Source organism: Schistocerca piceifrons, chromosome 2 (assembly GCF_021461385.2).
Source record: "Schistocerca piceifrons isolate TAMUIC-IGC-003096 chromosome 2, iqSchPice1.1, whole genome shotgun sequence".
Lineage (NCBI taxonomy): Eukaryota > Metazoa > Arthropoda > Insecta > Orthoptera > Acrididae > Schistocerca > Schistocerca piceifrons.
The window spans coordinates 22144923-22169987 of NC_060139.1; positions in this window are offsets into that span (position 1 = coordinate 22144923).

Below are 25065 nucleotides of genomic sequence, written 5' to 3' on the forward strand. Positions count from 1 at the left end.
ACGCGCTGTCGGACTGGGCTAGCACTTGGATGGGGGAACATCCGGTCTGTCGAGCGCTGTTGGCAAGCGGGGTGCACTCAGCCCTTGTGAGGCAAACTGAGGAGCTACTTGATTGAGAAGTAGCGGCTCCGGTCTCGTAAACTGACATGCGGCCGGGAGAGCGGTGTGCTGACCACATGCATCCGCATCCAATAACGCCTATGGTCTGAGGATTACACGGCGGCCGGTCGGTACCGTTGGGCCCTCCAGAGCCTGTTCGGAGTTTGGCTTAGTTTTTAGTACATCCGTGGACTGTTGGAACTCACAAAATAGTCTGTAAGAGAGACTTCGTCTCTGAGAAAGAGGAGATTAACGGATATAATAGAAGCGGCTCTCGGGAGTGAATACATTGCTATAGCGAATGAGTTGGCCAACGTCTTGTTAGATATCAATACCTAATCGACTTCCACTCACGGTATCTGAAAGGGGCAAATGGTTCAAATGGCTCTAAGCACCATGGGGCTTAACATCTGAGGTCATCAGTCCCCTAGAACTTAGAACTACTTAAACCTAACTAACCTAAGGACATCAAACACATCCATGCCCGAGGCAGGATTCGAACCTGCGACCGTAGTAGCATCGCGGTTCTGGACTGAAGCGTCTAGAACTTCTCGGCCACAGTGGCCGGCTGAAAGGGACACTTGAGTACGATGGTCACGTAACATATGATTCATTGTGTTTCGATAACGTTGCAAGCGTTTCTAAAATAGACAAAATGCGAACTGCACAATAACAATACAAGTTCCCAGAGTGAAATTTTCACTGTGCAGCGGGGTGTTCGCTAATATGAGACTTACTGCCAGAGTTTGAGTCTCGAGCCGGCACACAGTTCTAATCTGCTAGGAAGCTTAACAATCATGTTACTACTGTAAAATTAGCCGTTCAACTAATGATGATTACTTTAACCACTTACACGAAGTTATTGTGTTCTGCAGTTGCATTATAAACAAATTTGGGGCCAGTACAATATAAGATGGGTAGATATTCAACCTTACAGAATGAGAGGCGATTAGCAAACGCTACATTTCCTTTGTAAGAGGGCGGCAGGCGCTCATGCATTCCAGCGGGTTTCCAGTTTGTCCGATATATATTCATCGGTGTGACGGTCATGTCCGCAGCTGCTGTATAAATTATTCTTGCTTGTGGCTTCGTTATACAAATGCTAATTATGCAGCTTTTTGTCCCCACATGTTTCTCTTTATTCGACACGGCATCGCCAGCGGTTTGCATACACGTTCTTTAATTTGAAATCGGCATAACACTATTATACATTACATAGCTTTATTTACTGTGCGTTGTTGTTACATTTTACGGTGGAGCTCTTTTAGTCATAAATCCTGTGGCAGAATCCCACTTCTTTTAACGAAACCATCAGTCATTTCATGCTGTAATTTTTCATTTCTGTTGTACAGAAATTCAGTGCGAGATCCATATTCATCCAGCAGTAGTGATGAGTGCAAGATGCTGAAGGTTTCTACAAGGCGATCTGAAATTCTAGTGACAAAATTTCTGCTGTTGCTCACGGATCATTAATGAGCATTTGTTATGAAAGACCCATGCTACCTTGTGGCGCGTTACAGAGTAACTACATTTTATTTAATTAGCTGCATTTATCCTTGTATTTGTGCTGCACTGCACATATGTACGCAACAGTCCATATGTCGACGGTATGTTCTGCGTGTCTTATTTGGAAACAAACTTGTTCCATGCAGTCCCGACGGTAATTGCTGTTGACAACCCCCCCCCCCCCCCTTTCCTCACCACCAAACTTGCTCGGGTCGACTTCGGATTCGGATTTATTTTTTCAGGCAGTACTAGGTGTGCGTTACACAGCAGTATTGATATGTTTTCCAATTCCGAGTTTTCCAATACGCAGTTTGGGTTCACCGAATGCAGTGGAAGACCGGCACAACGACAGTTGCTTGAGCTGTTCCCGCAATTCTATTACACTGCCTTTCCTTGCTATACCAGGTGAGTTTAATCTCACAACTTATCTGCATATTTTTCATAACACTAAGCAATCTCTTTCTTACTATTTATTAGTTAGCTCTAATGCATACACTAGGTTTCACTACCACTTCAGATCTTGCTTGTACATGAATTCATATATCGTTTTAAATTACTGTTGGTGGACCATTTCCAATAACACAACACTTTGTACTTACTATATTACCAGGGTACTATACATAATTGTTACTCAATTACATTTTATATCTTAATTACGTCAACTTCTCTATTGTTTGTCACTATTAGGTTTGTCACATTACGTATTTTGTTTCACTAATCGGTGGATAGAATGGTTACATAACTCATGGCTTGTTAGCCATGACGGAAAATTTAGTGTGTTGGGAAGAAGAGGTCGAAATTCTTGAGGACAGGAAAGATGAAGAATGAGTGAGACCTGAAATGGAAAGAAGATCTCACACAGCTGGGACTGCACAGCTGCCACACTGTGTAGAGGTTACAGAACAACCTCCTCCCTACAGCATTCATTGGTTTAATGCTGGCTTGATAGTCATAACGGAAAATTTTAGTATTTGGAAAGAAAAAGTCGAAATTTTTGAGGACAGGAAAGAGGAAGAATGAGTGAGATCTGAAAGGGAAAGAAGATCTCACACAGCTGGGACTGCACAGCTGCCACACTGTGTAGAGGTTACAGAACAACCTCCTCCCTACACCATTCATTGGCTACCTATGAATCTGCCAGGTCGATCTGAAAATACCTTATGATGCCTTTTTAGAACCTTTCTCAGTTCTTCCTTCTGATTGGCTGAAATCTTATCGATTTCCTGCAATTTAGCTTCTATTTTGTCTAAAATAATTGCTTCTCCTTCTTCTGCTGTGTTCAGCTTACTGTTACTAAGATTAACACCTTCGTCCCAATACCTCCTATTTTTCAGAACTCGTATAGGCAGCTCCCAAGTTTCCTGATCAGTTACTACATGTTTATCACTAAAAGGTACTATAATTACTCCGGTTATTGGCAAGACCATTTTTAACTGGCTTCTTTCAAAGTCAACAACACTCTGATATTTTGACAAGAAATCTATGCCAATTAAAACCTCAATACTGAGATTGTTTACAATTAAACATGGATGATCAATTAAATTACCATTAATGTTAAAGGGCAGTAAAGCTTCTTGCTTTACCGTTTTTGACACCTTGCCAGTAGCACCAATTATTCTTAGTCCTGATACCCTCATTACTGTAAGCTTGTCTTTACCAGGTAATGCATCAAAGAAGGACTGAGATATTGCACTCACCTCACTTCCACTGTCTAAGAGACAACGTACATTGATACCCAACATATTCACTATTATTATAGGGTGGCTTATTCTAGGTTGTACAGGTGGTTCCTCACATTCATCTAGTAGTTCCTTTTGGATTTGTCTCCAACTAAAGTGATCGACATCTGTCTTCATTACATTTAGGTCACAGTGTGTAGGGGTTTCCTGAATTACATTTTCAGCTGCCTTTTCCAGTCGGTCTATTAATTTTAAATCGAAACACCGCACGACTTCATTACATTTAGTTTGCTGAACATGACCCAAATTACTGTAGTCTGAGCGATTCTGCGCCTCCAGACCGGGCATAACACTAGTTACAGCTAAACCACTTTTACTATTTTCGTCGGGTTCCTTCTCCAGTCACAACTGGTCACAGCTACTGGGTTCATCGACCCTCAACAGCCTACCCTCTACATTCTCACTTACCTCCTGTCCTAAATCTATTAGTACATTATCAATATCCTGCACAGGCACTTTAGATAAGAGCACATCATCCTCATCGTAAATATAAGCATGAATTTCTTCTGCTTCTTCACCTGACAATTCAGTATTTTGTAGCTCGTCCCTATCGTTACACTGCTGCGCCTTCTCTTTCTCTTCCCACTTAGAAAGCGTCTCTAATACGGTATCTATCAAATACTGTGAGTGATCTAATATTTCTGTTGTATCCTTAGGTGCTACTGACTCTTCCTCCACATGTTCAGTCTGAGTATTCTGATCTGTCTTACCAATTCCCTTATCTACTGGCTTAGGAAAAGTAACCGCCTGGTGAGCGCCAGTGTCCTCATAGACGGGAACTAGTTTTCCTGCCTCGGCCTACTACTGTTTCCTTTAGTTTCATTATAGTTAGCTGGCATAGCATTACTTTCCGTACTGTTGTTTACATGCATATTTCTGTTTGGAACAAAATTATTATCTCTTGGACGCCATTGTTGGTTCTGATAATTATTTCCCAATTCCTACCTCTCTTAGGATGGTGAACACCTACTGTTCTGATGTTTACATTGCCACTTTGCTCGTTCCTAAAATTACTATTATTGTCATTGGCATTTCGATTATTACGTGCTTGCTCCTCATTGGCAGCAACACGTTCTACACGTTCCAAATACTCAATGAAACGATCCAGATTGTCTCTAGGGGCAGATATAATTCTAGTTTGCCAATACCATGGCAGTTTGGCTTCAAGACCTAGTATAATCATTTCAGGTTTCAGCTTTTCCGCCAAATGTGACAAACGTGAAATCCATGACCTAGCAAACTCTTTAATTGATTCCTTGCCTGCATTGAAGCGTTTCCCACTCCAAAATTCTCTCAACACTTCATTTTGATTATTGCTAGACCAATACTCATTAATAAAAGCTGTTTTAAATTCCGCTAATGTTTTACACTTTAACATAACATCAGCTGACCAACGCATAGCGTCACCTGCTAAATGGCTTCTAATAAACGAGATTTTCTCTCGTTCAGACCAATTTGGTGGAATCACATCTTCAAAATCGTTCCAGAAATCTAGCGGGTGGATATTTTTATCTGGATCAAACCGCAAGAACTGCCGACACCCGATAAAAGCGGCATTTGCAGCAGCTACAACTTGTTGTATACTACCATTACCAGAAGTTACTGAAGCTACTTTACTCTCAATGTTAGCAATGTTAGTACTGATATTTTCTACTTTCATTTCAACATTATCTACTCTTTGTACAATATGAGTAGTGCCAGTTTTGATGGCTTCTACTTCTGCTTGACATATGTTGACTTTAATATTAACATCTTTAAATCTATCTGAGCACAATTCAGATTCCGCCTCGATCTTTTCTGTTAACTTGTGCTCCAGCTTCGCATCTTCCATTTGGAAGTCTTTGCGAACCTCAGCAACTTCGGATTTAACTGTTTTATACATTTCAGAAAACTGTTGAGCAACCTTTTTCTTAATATCTTCATGATTGTAATCAATTTTATAATTCAAACTGTCTAGATCCTCTTTCAACTTATTGCAACCAGCCTTGAAGGTATCGTCCATTACCTCCAATCGTTTATTAAAATTAGTTTGACTGGCCACAATCCTGTTATTTACCTCATTTATATTAGATTTTAATTCAGCATTATTGGATTCTAATTTATTGTCCATTGCCTCAAACCGTTTATTAAAATTTGATTGACTGGCCACCATTTCAGACTTTAATTCAGCTGTCATTTGTGCATTACTGGCAACTGTTGCTTGTAATATAACATTTAGATCAACAGCCCCAGCATCTTTGGGTTGCTCACTGGCTGGCTTTTTATCACACTCAGGTGACAAAAAACTAGCTCCAATACCCGAATCATCAAAATTAAATGAAACTTCTGATTGATTAGTCATCTCTAACTTCTCCTTCTTAAACTCTACCATCTCTGATGACTGTTTCATTTTTAATTTATCAGAGAAACTATCATCCAATAAATTTACCATTTCTACTTTCCGCTTTACTACAGGGGTCTCTATTATTGAATCATTGCCCCTTCGCACGCTACTGTCAGGTGACAATACTTCATATTTCACTTTAACCTTACTACTTTCATGCATATTTACACTTGAACCGTTGTCTGGATTTACAGTTCCCTCAATAGACATAGGTTCTGATATAAGTTTAACTTCAGTTTCTTTTGGCGGTTCCATCGCCGACAGTCTTTTAGTGCAGGGTAGTAAAAATTTTAACAGCTTTTCACTTAACTTAGTTCCTTCTGCACGACGTATGGCGTTGCCGGCGCGGCGTACCAGGATTCCTGATGCGACGTGGCACGTTGAACTGCAGACGGCTCTCCGACGGCTGCTGTGTGTTTGCGTGGCCCGCAATTGCAGGCTCTGCGCCGACTGCTCCAGCGGACGATTGCGGTGAGGCGAAACTGGCTTCTCGCGATGCCGGCAGCACCGCTAGACTCAGTGCCAGCTCCGTCAATCCAGATGCGTTGTTAATCCAATTGCGTCGTCCACATACACACGTAACACTTTCACTGTTTAATACTCAGTTGCGTGTCGCATTTCCTCGCGAATCCGAATAGTTAAAAATCACTTTCACTTAGTTGATGTTTCGCGGCCGATGCACCATATGTGGGGCGGCGGATAAGTTTGTAGAAAATATAAAGTAAATCTGATTGCTGGATAAACACTTGCAAGTTGAATCAGTTTCTGCCTTTTAGAATGTTGTTAATGCTGTCTTTCGCCGTTCTCAACACTGGCTCTCTATTTACTTCTTGGCACCCAGAAAGTGATTTAATAAAACATGGAGCCAGTATTTAGAGATCCTAGTGCCCACTTCAATTGAGATACCATTATAGCTGCAGCTTATAGCTCTGAGGAATTAGGAGATTGTCCGGGATTTCTAATCAAAAACGGTTTTCCAAAATAGTTGAGTATATTCTGAAATTCACTGATAAAAAACACAAGTATCCCTACAACCTAACTAACAGAGCAGTTCAGAGTCTAATGCGCTGATGCAACTATAAATGTTCGAATTAAATATTAAAAAGAATGCTCGCCATAATTTGATGAAAATATTTCATCAAACGCCACGCTAAATATTTGGTAGAATGTCTGTCCCGCGACGGCACGTGAAAATACTACAATACGCAAACTGAAGCTAGTTAATGAAAATCATTCCAGAATTAACACTTCACATAAAATGTCTTCATGGTTCCGCGTATCTCTAGTAACTTAATACGGCACCCGAGGCTGTCTGTAGCAGATACACTGATGCGACGCGACTCCCGACACAGATGGCGTGTCATTCAGCGTCTGGAGAGAACTGGGGCCTTGCTTCCTCGCGCAGTGTTCTTATATATAAAGCCGCGGTGCGGACGGCGAAGGGAACGCCTGATCTTTCCGGCTCTCTCGACTAGCCGCTGGGCTAGTAACGCACCACTTCAAGTTACATAATAATTTATAGCTTCTTTGGCTGATGGCCGAAGAAGCTCTTAATTTAAACGTGCATTCAGCACGCAGGTAAGTATTGATAATAAAATTTTGACGTGGCTAAGCTAAATACTTTAGGCGAGAGAATTAATTTAATTGCCCTGCACGCACTAGATGAGCTCTGAACTGGCCCTGTTGAGATCCGCTATCGCTATAATTTTATAGGTATTAAAAAGAAACTTTACACATCTTCATAATCATAGTGGACCTCCAACCTATTTAAATCTAAACATCCTAGCCTTATTTACTAGCCTACTTAATCTATCTTGCTTCCTTCAGTTTTGAGACGAAAACCAGAAAATCATGAATTTCCACTAAAGTCTCAATTTGTGAAATCCAAAGTACTGTTTTTATTAAATCATTATGAAAGATGAATCTAAATATAAATTTTGAAGTCTCTAGCTCTTTTCTGTTGCGCCAATGATTTTTCCAGAAAAACGTCCAAATCTCGGAAATGGCTGAAGTTATCGAACTGATATTTAACACACATTAATTTAGTATTATTTCTGACATGCTAGAAAAGTTTTAGTTCATTTGCTTGATTTTTAAGGTATTGCGCAACATTTATGACGTCAGAGCTAGTTACAGCAGACTGGCTGACACACAATGGAAACTGATGTGAATTTACTACAGCGTGAGTAGGCTGCTTCCCTACATCACCCTCTACTTAAATTTTTTGTTTATGAATGTTAATGAATGAAAAAAAATATTTAATTACAAAAGGGAAGCAAGAGTACAGTTTAACTCCCTATGAAAAATCAAAATTGAAATATAAACCGTAGAAACATTAAAGAAAACTGATTACCTACATTAATTATTTAAATTGTAGGCATGTTCACTGCCTTTTAAACAATGTCATTACTCAGAATTTTAAGCAAAGTCAATGAAATATTTGGCACACATATTGCCTTAGACAAACAAAAACATAGAAATTGAAAAATTATAAAAATCTTAGATCCATTAAATACATTTTTACATACACAAATTCAAAGAAAATAACATGATACATAAACAGATGAATATCTCTTAGCAGTCTTTTCTAAACCTGAAAGAAAAGTTCACAAATAATTTTTACACACGTGGTTGTAGCCGCTTTGGCTGGCGTCCTACACTTCCATTCACAAGGGTAGAGGAGGGGAAGTTGCTATGGTGTGCGTCCTTCACGTTCTCTCTAAATTACATGGGGGAAAGGGGAGGGGTCACTGTGAGTTGTGTCCAAGTCACTCCACGCTTTCACGCAGCTACCAGGCTGCCATTATCTGGTTTGTCCTGTAGAACAAACAAAAAGAGTGCCTCAGACTCTGTTCACTTAATATCTATGGGTGGGTCACAATGAAATGGGGATATATACATTTTATCCTTTGTTATTTTGCAGGAACAAAGTTAACAGAACTTTTTCAATTTTACTCTCGTGGTTACTTAATTGTCATAAAATCGGTAAACAAATGGCTCGAAACGCCGTTAGTCACGTAGAGAAAATCTATGCTCAAGGCATACAATCATGAATCATATTTAATCTGAATTTATTATTTCTAGGCCGGAACACTGAACCAATGCTCGGTACATTCCTGACAAATCTGTATTTTACTCACTTAGCTGACTCATCTTCGATTACCTTATTCTTAGAGATAGTATGAGTATGTTTGATTAGTGGTTGTTTTCTCAGCTTCTTTGTACATGCGAGTAACTTTTGGTAATAGTACAGTTCTGAGTGTTCAAAACACACTACGTTTAGTTGACTACAAAATCCACTTATTGGTCCTCTGCTGTTGCCAGTTCCACATCTGCAATTAGGTACTTACTTACTTTGAAGTGTATTTATGCTGAGCTAAAATAATGTTTCACGTCTGTCAGTATGTTATTTATTTATTTTGCTAGTGTATGTACTTATTTAACACTCACTCTATTATAATTTATAGCATAGGATAGCACATTTATTTCATATTCATAGTGTATTGCAGCTGATTAGTTTGCTCACGTGGCAATCCATTTCCACTCGATCGGACGCTGAAACCTCAGGTAGTCTCTCTCAGACCTACCACTCAAATGCATCAAGTAAATATGGACGAGCGTAATGCTAAATTCCTTAAACCTATAGGACACCATGAGCTGCTCTGTCTCATCTAACATAAGGGTACCTATGGTCGCATTCACGCCTCCAACTCATAACCTCAATACGTGTAGGTGTATTCTGTCACACACTACACTAAAATAATGGCCAGCTCCAACCTTATAAATACTTCAGGGACGTGTCCTTCACGTCTCAACCACAAACACTGCTCAATTCTATTACACTGCCTTTCCTTGCTATACCAGGTGAGTTTAATCTCACAACTTATCTGCATATTTTTCATAACACTAAGCAATCTCTTTCTTACTATTTATTAGTTAGCTCTAATGCATACACTAGGTTTCACTACCACTTCAGATCTTGCTTGTACATGAATTCATATATCGTTTTAAATTACTGTTGGTGGACCATTTCCAATAACACAACACTTTGTACTTACTATATTACCAGGGTACTATACATAATTGTTACTCAATTACATTTTATATCTTAATTACGTCAACTTCTCTATTGTTTATCACTATTAGGTTTGTCACATTACGTATTTTGTTTCACTAATCGGTGGATAGAATGGTTACATAACTCATGGCTTGTTAGCCATGACGGAAAATTTAGTGTGTTGGGAAGAAGAGGTCGAAATTCTTGAGGACAGGAAAGATGAAGAATGAGTGAGACCTGAAATGGAAAGAAGATCTCACACAGCTGGGACTGCACAGCTGCCACACTGTGTAGAGGTTACAGAACAACCTCCTCCCTACAGCATTCATTGGTTTAATGCTGGCTTGATAGTCATAACGGAAAATTTTAGTATTTGGAAAGAAAAAGTCGAAATTTTTGAGGACAGGAAAGAGGAAGAATGAGTGAGATCTGAAAGGGAAAGAAGATCTCACACAGCTGGGACTGCACAGCTGCCACACTGTGTAGAGGTTACAGAACAACCTCCTCCCTACAGCATTCATTGGCTACCTATGAATCTGCCAGGTCGATCTGAAAATACCTTATGATGCCTTTTTAGAACCTTTCTCAGTTCTTCCTTCTGATTGGCTGAAATCTTATCGATTTCCTGCAATTTAGCTTCTATTTTGTCTAAAATAATTGCTTCTCCTTCTTCTGCTGTGTTCAGCTTACTGTTACTAAGATTAACACCTTCGTCCCAATACCTCCTATTTTTCAGAACTCGTATAGGCAGCTCCCAAGTTTCCTGATCAGTTACTACATGTTTATCACTAAAAGGTACTATAATTACTCCGGTTATTGGCAAGACCATTTTTAACTGGCTTCTTTCAAAGTCAACAACACTCTGATATTTTGACAAGAAATCTATGCCAATTAAAACCTCAATACTGAGATTGTTTACAATTAAACATGGATGATCAATTAAATTACCATTAATGTTAAAGGGCAGTAAAGCTTCTTGCTTTACCGTTTTTGACACCTTGCCAGTAGCACCAATTATTCTTAGTCCTGATACCCTCATTACTGTAAGCTTGTCTTTACCAGGTAATGCATCAAAGAAGGACTGAGATATTGCACTCACCTCACTTCCACTGTCTAAGAGACAACGTACATTGATACCCAACATATTCACTATTATTATAGGGTGGCTTATTCTAGGTTGTACAGGTGGTTCCTCACATTCATCTAGTAGTTCCTTTTGGATTTGTCTCCAACTAAAGTGATCGACATCTGTCTTCATTACATTTAGGTCACAGTGTGTAGGGGTTTCCTGAATTACATTTTCAGCTGCCTTTTCCAGTCGGTCTATTAATTTTAAATCGAAACACCGCACGACTTCATTACATTTAGTTTGCTGAACATGACCCAAATTACTGTAGTCTGAGCGATTCTGCGCCTCCAGACCGGGCATAACACTAGTTACAGCTAAACCACTTTTACTATTTTCGTCGGGTTCCTTCTCCAGTCACAACTGGTCACAGCTACTGGGTTCATCGACCCTCAACAGCCTACCCTCTACATTCTCACTTACCTCCTGTCCTAAATCTATTAGTACATTATCAATATCCTGCACAGGCACTTTAGATAAGAGCACATCATCCTCATCGTAAATATAAGCATGAATTTCTTCTGCTTCTTCACCTGACAATTCAGTATTTTGTAGCTCGTCCCTATCGTTACACTGCTGCGCCTTCTCTTTCTCTTCCCACTTAGAAAGCGTCTCTAATACGGTATCTATCAAATACTGTGAGTGATCTAATATTTCTGTTGTATCCTTAGGTGCTACTGACTCTTCCTCCACATGTTCAGTCTGAGTATTCTGATCTGTCTTACCAATTCCCTTATCTACTGGCTTAGGAAAAGTAACCGCCTGGTGAGCGCCAGTGTCCTCATAGACGGGAACTAGTTTTCCTGCCTCGGCCTACTACTGTTTCCTTTAGTTTCATTATAGTTAGCTGGCATAGCATTACTTTCCGTACTGTTGTTTACATGCATATTTCTGTTTGGAACAAAATTATTATCTCTTGGACGCCATTGTTGGTTCTGATAATTATTTCCCAATTCCTACCTCTCTTAGGATGGTGAACACCTACTGTTCTGATGTTTACATTGCCACTTTGCTCGTTCCTAAAATTACTATTATTGTCATTGGCATTTCGATTATTACGTGCTTGCTCCTCATTGGCAGCAACACGTTCTACACGTTCCAAATACTCAATGAAACGATCCAGATTGTCTCTAGGGGCAGATATAATTCTAGTTTGCCAATACCATGGCAGTTTGGCTTCAAGACCTAGTATAATCATTTCAGGTTTCAGCTTTTCCGCCAAATGTGACAAACGTGAAATCCATGACCTAGCAAACTCTTTAATTGATTCCTTGCCTGCATTGAAGCGTTTCCCACTCCAAAATTCTCTCAACACTTCATTTTGATTATTGCTAGACCAATACTCATTAATAAAAGCTGTTTTAAATTCCGCTAATGTTTTACACTTTAACATAACATCAGCTGACCAACGCATAGCGTCACCTGCTAAATGGCTTCTAATAAACGAGATTTTCTCTCGTTCAGACCAATTTGGTGGAATCACATCTTCAAAATCGTTCCAGAAATCTAGCGGGTGGATATTTTTATCTGGATCAAACCGCAAGAACTGCCGACACCCGATAAAAGCGGCATTTGCAGCAGCTACAACTTGTTGTATACTACCATTACCAGAAGTTACTGAAGCTACTTTACTCTCAATGTTAGCAATGTTAGTACTGATATTTTCTACTTTCATTTCAACATTATCTACTCTTTGTACAATATGAGTAGTGCCAGTTTTGATGGCTTCTACTTCTGCTTGACATATGTTGACTTTAATATTAACATCTTTAAATCTATCTGAGCACAATTCAGATTCCGCCTCGATCTTTTCTGTTAACTTGTGCTCCAGCTTCGCATCTTCCATTTGGAAGTCTTTGCGAACCTCAGCAACTTCGGATTTAACTGTTTTATACATTTCAGAAAACTGTTGAGCAACCTTTTTCTTAATATCTTCATGATTGTAATCAATTTTATAATTCAAACTGTCTAGATCCTCTTTCAACTTATTGCAACCAGCCTTGAAGGTATCGTCCATTACCTCCAATCGTTTATTAAAATTAGTTTGACTGGCCACAATCCTGTTATTTACCTCATTTATATTAGATTTTAATTCAGCATTATTGGATTCTAATTTATTGTCCATTGCCTCAAACCGTTTATTAAAATTTGATTGACTGGCCACCATTTCAGACTTTAATTCAGCTGTCATTTGTGCATTACTGGCAACTGTTGCTTGTAATATAACATTTAGATCAACAGCCCCAGCATCTTTGGGTTGCTCACTGGCTGGCTTTTTATCACACCCAGGTGACAAAAAACTAGCTCCAATACCCGAATCATCAAAATTAAATGAAACTTCTGATTGATTAGTCATCTCTAACTTCTCCTTCTTAAACTCTACCATCTCTGATGACTGTTTCATTTTTAATTTATCAGAGAAACTATCATCCAATAAATTTACCATTTCTACTTTCCGCTTTACTACAGGGGTCTCTATTATTGAATCATTGCCCCTTCGCACGCTACTGTCAGGTGACAATACTTCATATTTCACTTTAACCTTACTACTTTCATGCATATTTACACTTGAACCGTTGTCTGGATTTACAGTTCCCTCAATAGACATAGGTTCTGATATAAGTTTAACTTCAGTTTCTTTTGGCGGTTCCATCGCCGACAGTCTTTTAGTGCAGGGTAGTAAAAATTTTAACAGCTTTTCACTTAACTTAGTTCCTTCTGCACGACGTATGGCGTTGCCGGCGCGGCGTACCAGGATTCCTGATGCGACGTGGCACGTTGAACTGCAGACGGCTCTCCGACGGCTGCTGTGTGTTTGCGTGGCCCGCAATTGCAGGCTCTGCGCCGACTGCTCCAGCGGACGATTGCGGTGAGGCGAAACTGGCTTCTCGCGATGCCGGCAGCACCGCTAGACTCAGTGCCAGCTCCGTCAATCCAGATGCGTTGTTAATCCAATTGCGTCGTCCACATACACACGTAACACTTTCACTGTTTAATACTCAGTTGCGTGTCGCATTTCCTCGCGAATCCGAATAGTTAAAAATCACTTTCACTTAGTTGATGTTTCGCGGCCGATGCACCATATGTGGGGCGGCGGATAAGTTTGTAGAAAATATAAAGTAAATCTGATTGCTGGATAAACACTTGCAAGTTGAATCAGTTTCTGCCTTTTAGAATGTTGTTAATGCTGTCTTTCGCCGTTCTCAACACTGGCTCTCTATTTACTTCTTGGCACCCAGAAAGTGATTTAATAAAACATGGAGCCAGTATTTAGAGATCCTAGTGCCCACTTCAATTGAGATACCATTATAGCTGCAGCTTATAGCTCTGAGGAATTAGGAGATTGTCCGGGATTTCTAATCAAAAACGGTTTTCCAAAATAGTTGAGTATATTCTGAAATTCACTGATAAAAAACACAAGTATCCCTACAACCTAACTAACAGAGCAGTTCAGAGTCTAATGCGCTGATGCAACTATAAATGTTCGAATTAAATATTAAAAAGAATGCTCGCCATAATTTGATGAAAATATTTCATCAAACGCCACGCTAAATATTTGGTAGAATGTCTGTCCCGCGACGGCACGTGAAAATACTACAATACGCAAACTGAAGCTAGTTAATGAAAATCATTCCAGAATTAACACTTCACATAAAATGTCTTCATGGTTCCGCGTATCTCTAGTAACTTAATACGGCACCCGAGGCTGTCTGTAGCAGATACACTGATGCGACGCGACTCCCGACACAGATGGCGTGTCATTCAGCGTCTGGAGAGAACTGGGGCCTTGCTTCCTCGCGCAGTGTTCTTATATATAAAGCCGCGGTGCGGACGGCGAAGGGAACGCCTGATCTTTCCGGCTCTCTCGACTAGCCGCTGGGCTAGTAACGCACCACTTCAAGTTACATAATAATTTATAGCTTCTTTGGCTGATGGCCGAAGAAGCTCTTAATTTAAACGTGCATTCAGCACGCAGGTAAGTATTGATAATAAAATTTTGACGTGGCTAAGCTAAATACTTTAGGCGAGAGAATTAATTTAATTGCCCTGCACGCACTAGATGAGCTCTGAACTGGCCCTGTTGAGATCCGCTATCGCTATAATTTTATAGGTATTAAAAAGAAACTTTACACATCTTCATAATCATAGTGGACCTCCAACCTATTTAAATCTAAACATCCTAGCCTTATTTACTAGCCTACTTAATCTATCTTGCTTCCTTCAGTTTTGAGACGAAAACCAGAAAATCATGAATTTCCACTAAAGTCTCAATTTGTGAAATCCAAAGTACTGTTTTTATTAAATCATTATGAAAGATGAATCTAAATATAAATTTTGAAGTCTCTAGCTCTTTTCTGTTGCGCCAATGATTTTTCCAGAAAAACGTCCAAATCTCGGAAATGGCTGAAGTTATCGAACTGATATTTAACACACATTAATTTAGTATTATTTCTGACATGCTAGAAAAGTTTTAGTTCATTTGCTTGATTTTTAAGGTATTGCGCAACATTTATGACGTCAGAGCTAGTTACAGCAGACTGGCTGACACACAATGGAAACTGATGTGAATTTACTACAGCGTGAGTAGGCTGCTTCCCTACAGTCTCTATTATTTTCCTGTAGGCAGTATCTATGTTACCCCTAGCGAGATAAGCCTTTACATCCTTACATTTGTCCTCTAGCCATCCCTGCTTAGCCATTTTGCACTTCCTGTCGATCTCATTTTTGAGACGTTTGTATTCCTTTTTGCCTGCTTCAATTACTGCATTTTTGTATTTACTCCTTTCATCTATTAAATTCAGTATCTCTTCTGTTCCCATGGATTTCTACTAGCCCTCGTCTTTTTACCTACTTGATCCTCTGCTGTCTTCACTATTTCATTCCTCAAAGCTACCCATTCTTCTTCTACTGTATTTCTTTCCCCCATTCCTGTCAGTTGTTCCCTTATGCTCTCCCCGAAACTCTGTACAACCTCTGGTTCTTTCAGTTTATCCAGGTCCCATCTCCTTAAATTCCCACCTTTTTGCAGTTTCTTCAGTTTTAATATACGTTTCATAAGCAATAGATTGTGGTCGGAGTCCACATCTGCCCCTGGAAATGTCTTACAGTTTAAAATCTGGTTAGTAAATCCCTGACCTACCATTATACAGGGTGATTCAAAAAGAATACCACAACTTTAAGAAATTAAAACCCTGCAACGATAAAAGGCAGAGCTAAGCACTATCTGTCGGCGAATTAAGGGAGCTATAAAGTTTCATTTAGTTGTACATTTGTTCGCTTGAGGCGCTGTTGACTAGGCGTCAGCGTCAGTTGATGTTAAGATGGCGACCGCTCAACAGAAAGCTTTTTGTGTTATTGAGTACGGCAGAAGTGAATCGACGACAGTTGTTCAGCGTGCATTTCGAACGAAGTATGGTGTTAAACCTCCTGATAGATGGTGTATTAAACGTTGGTATAAACAGTTTACAGAGAATGGGTGTTTGTGCAAAGGGAAAAGTTCTGGACGGCCGAGAACGAGTGATGAAAATGTAGCACGCATCCAGCAAGCATTTGTTCGCAGCCGAGGAAAATCGACTCGCAGAGCTAGCAGAGAGCTGCAAATTCCACAATCAACTGTATGGAGAGTCCTACGAAAAAGGTTAGTTATGAAACCTTATCCCGAGGCGATGGATCGGCCGCCAGGCAGCCCATGACAGAGCACTTCATCACTGGCCTCCAAGAAGCCCCGATCTTACCCCTTGCGATTTTTTCTTATTGGGGTATGTTAAGGATATGGTGTTTCGGCCACCTCTCCCAGCCAGCATTGATGATTTGAAACGAAAAATAACAGCTGATATGCTACAGAGAGTGTGGAACGAGTTCGAGTATCGGGTTGATATTGCTCGAGTGTCTGGAGGGGGCCATATTGAACATCTCTGAACTTGTTTTTGAGTGAAAAAAAAAACCTTTTTAAATACTCTTTGTAACGATGTATAACAGAAGGTTATATAATGTTTCTTTCATTAAATACACATTTTTAAAGTTGTGGTATTCTTTTTGAATCACCCTGTATAATCTATCTGAAACCTTCTAGTATCTCCAGGGTTCTTCCATGTATACAACCTTCTTTCATGATTCTTGAACAAGTGTTAGCTATGATTAAGTTATGCTCCGTGCAAAATTCTACCAGGTGGCTTCCTCTCGCATTTCTTAGCCCCAATCCATATTCACCTACTGCGTTTCCTTCTCTTCCTTTTCCTACTGTCGAATTCCAGTCACCCATGACTATTAAATTTTCGTCTCCTTTCACTACCTGAATAATTTCTTTTATCTCATCATATATTTCATCAATTTCTTCATCATCTGCAGGGCTAGTTGGCATATAAACTTGTACTACTGTAGCAAGCGTGGGCTTCGTATCTATCTTGGCCACAATAATGCGTTCACTATGCTGTTTGTAGTAGCTTACCCGCACTCCTATTTTTTTATTCATTATTAAACCTACTCCTGCATTACCCCTATTTGATTATGTATTTATAACCCTGTATTCACTTGACCGAAAGTCTTGTTCCTCCTGCCACCGAACTTCACTAATTCCAACTATATCTAACTTTAACCTATCAATTTCCCTTTTTAAATTTTCTAACCTACCTGCCCGATTAAGGGATCTGAAATTCCACGCTCCGAACTTCACTAATTCCAACTATATCTAACTTTAACCTATCAATTTCCCTTTTTAAGTTTTCTAACCTACCTGCCCGATTAAGGGATCTGACATTCCACGCTCCGATCCGTAGAACGCCAGTATTCTTTCTCCTGATAACGACGTCCTCTTGAGTAGTCCCCACCCGGAGATCCGAATGGGGGACAATTTTACCTCCGGAATATTTTACCCAAAAGGACGCCATCATCATTTCATCATACAGTAAAGCTGCATGCCCTCGGGAAAAATTACGGCTGTAGTTTCCCCTTGCTTTCAGCCGTTCCCAGTACCAGCACAGCAAGGCCGTTTTGGTAATTGTTACAAGGCCAGATCAGTCAATCATCCAGACTGTTGCCCTTGCAACTACTGAAAAGGCTGCTGCCCCTCTTCAGGAACCACACGTTTGTCTGGCCTCTCAACAGATACCCCTCCGTTGTGGTTGCACCTACGGTACGGCTATCTATCGCTGAGGCATGCAAGCCTCCCCACCAAAGGCAAGGTCCACGGTTCATGGTTGGGGGGAGAGCGGGGGTAACTGGGGCAACAAACTGAATAAATCAGAATTACATTGTTTGTGACGAGCCACCGAACTCCACATATTGAAATATTTAGAAAATGTACCTGAAAACATTAGGAAATTTTGTCGTTAGAGTTCAGGTTCGCATGAGATACAGCTGAAAATAGATAATCACAAGATCTAGTAATCCACAATATTCTGAACGGCGCAATCGATCAGTAGGAGTACGGAAAGAGGGAACGTGCATTCCGCATATCCACGTACATCAACTGGACACGACTCACAGCTGGGCTTTACGTAACTAACGGAGTTCCGAAAGTTCCCGCAGATTGATGATAAGCGTTACTTTGAATCGAGTTAAGGTGTTACAATTTGCTATGGGAGTCAGTGTCATATCTACAAATTTTTGAAATAGAAGCCTGTCAGATCAGTGAACGGAAGCAACCATCGCAATAAAGCGTATGTCCAAGCGGCAACCTGTCCGGCATTACTTTACTTGCAGTCATTTATTTGATGAATAAAATCATTTAGATCGATAATTAGTTCTCTTCATTTTTTACGCCTTTTCTGCTACTGCCGTTGTCAGACTTCCGCAGTTAAGATTAAAGGAACATAAAGAGTGATAAAATTTTTTTATAAGCGTCAAGCTGGAAAAAACTGAAAAATTAGCGAAATATTTTGGAAGGATCACTCACCAAAAAATTTTTTAACTTGCGAAACAAGATTCAGTGTGAATATCAAAACCTACGCCTGATCAAGGAGTCAGCCAACGACTTGTTCAAAATGATACAAAGATATAAGTTCTACTTATAGTTGGCAGGTGGCGACAATGTGGGGGACCCCGTTGCCTTCAAAGTTTACTCTTATTTTATTGTTATTCTGTTTTTCGTTCACACTTCATGCTTATAATATCACAGACTTTCTTTAAAGGAGTGGAGAACGTACATAGCAAAATTACAAAACATGACTTGAATGAATATAATTTCGTACTGACGACATAAATCATGCAGATGATGAAATGATGACAATTAGCCTACGAGGAAATCACCTAAACGTAATAAGAACTATTCATTGAACCTTTTAATAATGTCTATACAACAGCCGCTTTAATTCCAGTATAAAATAAAGCTTGTGTAATCGCATCTCTTTGTTAACTCAGAAACGGCTTAATAAATAGAAAAATGTCATTTAGCGATCTAGACAGTTTCGGTCACAACATGGTATAATATCGGACTCATACAGGAAATGTATTTCCATTGTTAACATGAATCAGGTGGAAAGGCAACACCTATTCTCTTGGTGTGATCAGATATAGGAGGCCCTTAATGAAAACAAAACGTCACTAACAGCTGTAAAGTGAAGTTAATTAAATTTGGGAGCTTTGTGACTCGTGACTTCAAATAACGTTCGAAGCAGTCTGATCGAATCACTACATTCTGTTTATTAAAATAGTGTTCATGTTTTCCAAAATCAGTGAAACCAGAATAACTCGAGCAGTTAACCTTTTAGGCTATACACTTGACAGGTCAGTTACAAACTTCACAACTGTACCTAGTTCAATATTTTAGGTCTCAAAAGCGAGCGGACAAACCCAAGTTCTGCGGCAAGATACCATCAAGTATTAATTGACTCTCTCACCAGCTAAACGTCGAGAAGACTGTACGGTACCTGTGCGGTCCAGAATTCACCAACGTTCCGCATCCGGCCACTGACCGCTGCAAGATCACAGAAATTCCTTTAAACCTCTTCCTGGTCGCAAACAATCCCCTCCAATTGTCAGCTCGTAACCGTCTTCTCACCATAACCTAGACTATCATTAAAATACAAAATGTGCGACCATCTTTAGTTGCTCATTTGATTGAAGATACAAATAGTATTAACAATTAGTAGTTCATCAATATTTTAATTAAAATGATTAACTGCAGATGTGCCACAGTTTTCAGTTTTAACTATGTAAAAGAAAACATAACTGTAGTATGAATGGCACATCATACTCAATGATCTTTGCTTCTTCTTTCAAGTTGTGATTGTGAAATTTGTGGAACTCGCGGTGCATCTGAGTGATTAGCAGAATTAACTTCATTAATACTTAAACTCCATACTACCAGTCAATACATGAAAATGTTTGCAAATTATTGTTTCTTAATCTACTACAATATTTATTTCATCACATGCTGTTGTCTGTTTCAATAAGCTCAATATAACTGAAATTTTCGGGGATTAATTAAGTAATTAATTTTTCTTTCGGTTCTACCCTCGACATAATTGTTCAGTTGTGCCAGTAATGAGGTAATATATTAGAATTTCTCAGGACTTATCACATGACATCTCATTTTTAATTTTGGTATTTTGTGTGTCAGGTTAATGAATTTACAGAGAATTACGCTAATCTACTATAAGCCTGTAGCTCCTGAAAGAAAAGTTATACAGTACTGGTGGCTTCGCCAATGAATCTGTCATGGCGTAAATGAAGACGTTCCGTCCAACAGGCAGCATGGTCACTTCAAATGAGAAGAAATATCGTCCAGGACACTTTATTATTTTATTGGATAATCAATTTCGAAACTGATAAGCAGATCGAAGAGAAAGTTCATACATTTAAATATTTTGGATGCAGTATTACTAGTGTGGCTAATAATTAAATATAAAATACACTCCTGGAAATGGAAAAAAGAACACATTGACACCGGTGTGTCAGACCCACCATACTTGCTCCGGACACTGCGAGAGGGCTGTACAAGCAATGATCACACGCACGGCACAGCGGACACGCCAGGAACCGCGGTGTTGGCCGTCGAATGGCGCTAGCTGCGCAGCATTTGTGCACCGCCGCCGTCAGTGTCAGCCAGTTTGCCGTGGCATACGGAGCTCCATCGCAGTCTTTAACACTGGTAGCATGCCGCGACAGCGTGGACGTGAACCGTATGTGCAGTTGACGGACTTTGAGCGAGGGCGTATAGTGGGCATGCGGGAGGCCGGGTGGACGTACCGCCGAATTGCTCAACACGTGGGGCGTGAGGTCTCCACAGTACATCGATGTTGTCGCCAGTGGTCGGCGGAAGGTGCACGTGCCCGTCGACCTGGGACCGGACCGCAGCGACGCACGGATGCACGCCAAGACCGTAGGATCCTACGCAGTGCCGTAGGGGACCGCACCGCCACTTCCCAGCAAATTAGGGACACTGTTGCTCCTGGGGTATCGGCGAGGACCATTCGCAACCGTCTCCATGAAGCTGCGCTACGGTCCCGCACACCGTTAGGCCGTCTTCCGCTCACGCCCCAACATCGTGCAGCCCGCCTCCAGTGGTGTCGCGACAGGCGTGAATGGAGGGACGAATGGAGACGTTTCGTCTTCAGCGATGAGAGTCGCTTCTGCCTTGGTGCCAATGATGGTCGTATGCGTGTTTGGCGCCGTGCAGGTGAGCGCCACAATCAGGACTGCATACGACCAAGGCACACAGGGCCAACACCCGGCATCATGGTGTGGGGAGCGATCTCCTACACTGGCCGTACACCACTGGTGATCGTCGAGGGGACACTGAATAGTGCACGGTACATCCAAACCGTCATCGAACCCATCGTTCTACCATTCCTAGACCGGCAAGGGAACTTGCTGTTCCAACAGGACAATGCACGTCCGCATGTATCCCGTGCCACCCAACGTGCTCTAGAAGGTGTACGTCAACTACCCTGGCCAGCAAGATCTCCGGATCTGTCCCCCATTGAGCATGTTTGGGACTGGATGAAGCGTCGTCTCACGCGGTCTGCACGTCCAGCACGAACGCTGGTCCAACTGAGGCGCCAGGTGGAAATGGCATGGCAAGCCGTTCCACAGGACTACATCCAGCATCTCTACGATCGTCTCCATGGGAGAATAGCAGCCTGCATTGCTGCGAAAGGTGGATATACACTGTACTAGTGCCGACATTGTGCATGCTCTGTTGCCTGTGTCTATGTGCCTGTGGTTGTGTCAGTGTGATCATGTGATGTATCTGACCCCAGGAATGTGTCAATAAAGTTTCCCCTTCCTGGGACAATGAATTCACGGTGTTCTTATTTCAATTTCCAGGAGTGTAGGTTACACATTCAACTATTTCTCTGGATCTGCAAGCAGGAGATCAGGAAAAGAAGTCAACAGAGGTATTTTGCTGAAGTTCTATAAGGTTAAGGCTATACCTGCACTATTGATCTTTAAAAAGAGAGACGAAATGAGAGTAGAAGAACATGAAACGAAAGAAAAATGACGACGTTCGAGCTGAACTGAATATGTAAAACATAATTGAAACAATGAAACAATATCAGCTAACATGGAAAGAACACATACTCACACACCGTATGTCAGTTGCAGGAATCACTAAAGCCATAAAACAATACGAACCATGCGGGCTTTTAAATAGAAAATGTGATGAGTGGCTCTAAACTACGTACCCTCTGACTCAGAGTTGAAATATTAAAAGCATTGGCTGGTTTGGTTGTCTAGGTGCTGGGATACGTAGTTGCCGCATTTCAAGCCAAATACTGCTGAGTCTACAGTATATAATATGAATAGACACACGAATCTAATGGTCAAAGGTTCCTATCACTCGGCAATTGCGAATTTTGAACGTAACATAGGCACTTATAAATAAAAGATTGCAATTAAAGAATTTCTGCGGGTACAATTTTTAACGACTTCAGATGATGAGTACGATAGCAGAAGTACCTTTAAGAATGCCCTTTATTACTCTATAACACTTATTGGTGTCGATGGTCGAGCAATTAAATAAAATATAATAACATAATTAGTTATGAACAACATCACAGCTCGCGACATATTCACTTCTAAGCGCACACTACGTCTTCAATGCAGAAGCCACTGAAATCTCATAAGTCAGCACTACGAAATATTTCTATCTGCTGCGACCACTCGCAAACTGCTCCACTCTACAAGTCTTTGCCGCGGCTGTCCGTCGCTGCTTCCCATCCGGCACTCCCCTGCGTCATGTCCAGCACTCCCCCACTTTTCGCCTCAACTCGCCCGTTACATCACAACCAAGAGACAAAAGGCCACTAAAGCGATCAATGAAGAGATGGCTTAACCAGTTTTGAAGTAGACGGAGCAGACCGAAACGGCAACCCCTAATGTAGATGACGAGGAAGACCAATTTCTGTCTTATTGAGGTAATTCTCAGAGTCATCAGCTCATGCAAATCGTAATTAATTGGTCTCAGGATGACCTAAATACGGTCGAAATTTCTTATCCAATAAAATAATTATCTACACGATGTTTGTCTCTATATCCACTACTGGCCATTAAAATTGCTGCAACACGAAGATGACGTCCTACAGACGCGAAGTTTAACCGACAGGAAGAAGACGCTGTGATATGCAAATGATTAGCTTTTGAGAGTATTCACACATGGTTGGCGCCGGTGGCGACACCTACAACGTGCTGACATGAGGAATGTTTCCAACCGATTTCTCATACACAAACAGTAGTTGACCGGCGTTGCCTGGTGAAACGTTGTTGTGATGCCTCGTGTAAGGAGGAGAAATGCGTACCATCACGTTTCAGACTTTGATAAAGGTTGGACAGTAGCCTATAGCGATTGCGGTTTATCGTATCGCGGCATTGCTGCTCACGTTGGCCGAGATCCAATGACTGTTAGCAGAATATGGAATCGATGGTTTCAGGAGGGTAATACGGAGCGCCGTGCTGGATCCCAACGGCCTCGTATCACTAGCAGTCGAGATGACAGGCATCTTATCCGCATGGCTGTAACGGATCATGCAGCCACGTCTCGATCCATGAGTCAACAGATGGGCACGGCTGCAAGGCAACAACCATCTGCACGAACAGTTCGACGACGTTTGCAGCACCATGGACTATCAGCTCGGACACCATGGCTGCGGTTACCCTTGACGCTGCATCACAGACAGGAGCGCCTGCGTTGGTGTAATCAACGACGAACCTTGGTGCACGAATGGCAAAACGTCATTTTTTCGGATGAACCCAGGTTCTGTTTTGCAGCATCATGATGGTCGCATCCGTGTTTGGCGACACGGCGGTGAACGCACACTGGGAGCGTGTATTCGTCATCGCCATACTGGCGTGTCACTCGGCGTGATGGTATGGGGTGCCATTGGGCACACGTCTCGGTCACCTCTTGTTCGCATTTACGGCACTTTGAACTGTGAACGTTACATTTCAGATGTGTTACGACCCGTGGCTCTACCCTTCATTCGATCCCTGCGAAACCCTACATTCCAGCGAGATAATGCACGACGGCATGTTGCAGGTCCTGTAGAGGCCTTTCTGGATACAGAAAATGTTCGACTGCTGCCATGGCCAGTCACTACTCTTAATGAACTGTGGAATCGTGTTGAAGCTGCATGGGCAGCTATACCTGTAGACGCCATCCAAGCTCTGTTTGACTCAATGCCGAGGCGTATCAAGGCCGTTATTACGGCCAGAGGTGATTGTTCTGGGTACTGATTTCTCAGGATCTATGACCCATATTGCGTGAAAATGTAATCACATGTCAGTTCTAATATAATATATTTGTCCAATGAATACCCGTTTACCATCTGTACTTCTACTTGGTGTAGGAATTTTAATGGCCGGTAGTGTAATTTGTCTCGAAATTTTCATCTAAATACTTAATATTTTCGTAGTATTTGTAGTTGTACAATTAGTATCAGGTATAACGGAAGTATAAGGGACATTCAAATGAAAACGAGACGGATGGAAAAAAGTAGGTAAACAGTTCAATACTTCAAAAATAATCGCCATTACAGTTGATGCGTTTATCCTTCTGTGAGACAAGACGGCCAATCCCTTAATGGAAACATTTTTGCGGTGGCCTCCGGAACCATGACTGTGCCCAGGCGTGCAGGTCTTCGCCCGAGCCGGCCGCTGTGGCCGAGCGGTTCTAGGCGCTTCAGTCTGGAACCGCGCGACTGCTACGGTAGCAGGT